Source organism: Rhinopithecus bieti, unplaced genomic scaffold (assembly GCF_001698545.2).
Source record: "Rhinopithecus bieti isolate Rb0 unplaced genomic scaffold, ASM169854v2 scaffold_4709, whole genome shotgun sequence".
NCBI lineage: Eukaryota > Metazoa > Chordata > Mammalia > Primates > Cercopithecidae > Rhinopithecus > Rhinopithecus bieti.
This window is the reverse complement of record NW_016805139.1, coordinates 1478228-1480821: the sequence shown is the minus strand read 5'-3', so window position 1 is coordinate 1480821 and position 2594 is coordinate 1478228.

Genomic DNA, 2594 nt, shown 5'->3' with positions numbered 1-2594 from the left:
AAAAAAAAAAAAAAAAAAAATAGAATTTAGGAACCTAGCAACATGCCACTCATCCATTAACAGTGATAAATGTATCTAATTTTATAAACTTTTTATTAAAGTAACTGGTATAGTTTGGATATGTGTACCTGCCCAAATCTCATGTTGAATTGTAATCCCCAGTGTTGAAGATGGGACCTCATGGGAGGTGACTGGATCATGGGGCAGCTTTCTCATGAATGGTTTAGCACCATCTACTTGGTGCTGTTCTCATGACAGTGAGTTCTCATGGTGTCTGGTCGTTTAAAAACATGTGGCATGGGCCGGGCGCGGTGGCTCAAGCCTGTAATCCCAGCACTTTGGGAGGCCGAGACGGGCGGATCACGAGGTCAGGAGATCGAGACCATCCTGGCTAACACGGTGAAACCCCGTCTCTACTAAAATACAAAAAAAAAAAAACTAGCCGGGCGAAGTGGCGGGCGCCTGTAGTCCCAGCTACTCAGGAGGCTGAGGCAGGAGAATGGCGTAAACCCGGGAGGCGGAGCTTGCAGTGAGTGAGCTGAGATCTGGCCACTGCACTCCAGCCCCGGCGACAGAGTGAGACTCTGCCTCAAAAAAAAAAAAAAAAAAACATGTGGCATGGCTCACACCTGTAACCCCAACACTTTGGGAAGCCAAGGTGGGCACATTGCTTGAGTCCAGAAGTTAGAGACCAGCCTGCAACATAGCAAAACCCTGTCTCTCTGGAAAATACAAAAAGTCACTGGGTGTGGCGGTACACACCTGTGGTCCCAGCTACTTGGGAGGCTGAGGTGGGAGGATCACTTGAGCCAGGAATTGCAGGTTGCCATGAGCCAAGATCATGACACTGCACTCCAGTCTGGGCAACAGAGCAAGACCCTGTCTCAAAACAATAACAACAACAAAAAACTGTTGACACCTCCCTGCAACTTCTTGCTCCTGCTCTGGCCATGTGATGTGCCTGCTCCTCCTTCATTTTACAGCATGATTGTAAGTTTCCCGAGGCCTCCCCAGAAGCCAAGCAAATGCCAGCATCATGCTTCCTGTACATCCTGCAGACTTGAGAGCCAATTAAACCTCTTCTCATTATAAATTACCCAATCTCCGGGGTTTTGTTTTGTTTTGTTTTTGTTTTTTTACAGCAATGCAAGAAGTGACTAATAACAAATCTAGGCCAGACACAGTGGCTCATGCCTGTAATCCAAGCACTGTGGGAGGCCCCAGGCAGGAGGATTGCTTGAACTCAGGAGTTTGAGACCAGCCCGGGCACCATAGCAAGACCCTCTCCATGTTGGAGTCTCTTTAAAAACACACACAGCTGGGCGTGGTGGCTCACGCCTGTAATCCCAGCACTTTGGGAGGCCAAGACGGGCGGATTACCTGAGGTCAGGAGTTCGACACCAGCCTGGCTAACATGGTAAAACCCCGTCTCTACTCAAAATACAAAAATTAGCTAGGCGTGGTGGCACATGCCTGTAGTCCCAGCTACTCAGAAGGCTGAGGCAGGAGAATCACTTGAACCCGAGAGGCAGAGGTTGCAGTAAGCCAAGATTGTGCCACTGCACTCCAGCCTGGGTGATAGAGTGAGACCTCGTCTCAAAACACTAAAAAGAAAACACACACACACACACACACACACACACACACGGCCAGGTGCGGTGGCTCACACCTATAATCCTAGCACTTTGGGAGGCCGAGGTGGGCAAATCACTTGAGGCCAAGAGTTCGAGACCAGCCTGGGCAACATGGTAAAACCCTGTCTCCCCTAAAAATACAAAAATTAGCCAGGTATAATGGCACATATCTGTAGTCCCAGCTACTCAGGAGGCTGAGGCAGGAGAATCACTTGAACCTGGGAGGCAGAGGTTGCAGTAAGCCGAGATCACACCACTACACTGTGGTCTGGGTGACAGAGTGAGACTCCGTCGAAGAAAAAAAAAATTAAACACACACATACACAAATCTAATGTATCAAATATCCTTAATTGCTTCTAACACTGAAAATGAGACAAATATCACAAATTAGAATGGTTATCACATTATACATAAGTGGGTTACAAAAACTGATTTTATTATGCATGTATACTTTTTAATTTACATTTGGATTCAAACTTTTTTTATTATACACTCCTGGCGTATGTAACATTCAAATAGTTCTCTTTCTAGCACTATGATAATCTCATCAGATCCCAACAGTTGGGGAGGAGGACTTAATTTCAGACTATCCAGTTTGCAAATCCGTATCACATATGCCTTTACAAATTATTTTGAATAGGTAAAATGCATTACACAAACACTATACAGTGAAGTCTCTTTCAACCTCAAATAATCTCAGTTAATTATATCTTCTCAAAGCTATTCTATGCAAACACAAAGACATACATATATGTTTTGTTTTGTTTTGTTTTGAGACAGTCTCACTCTGTCACCTAGGCTGGAGTGCAGTGGTGCAATCTCAGCTTACTGCAACCTCTGCCTCCTGAGTTCAAGCAATTCTCCTGCTCCCAAGTAGCTGAGATTACAGGCATGTGCCACCATGCCTGACTAAATTTTGTATTTTTAGTAGAGACGAGGTTTTGCCACATTGGCCAGAC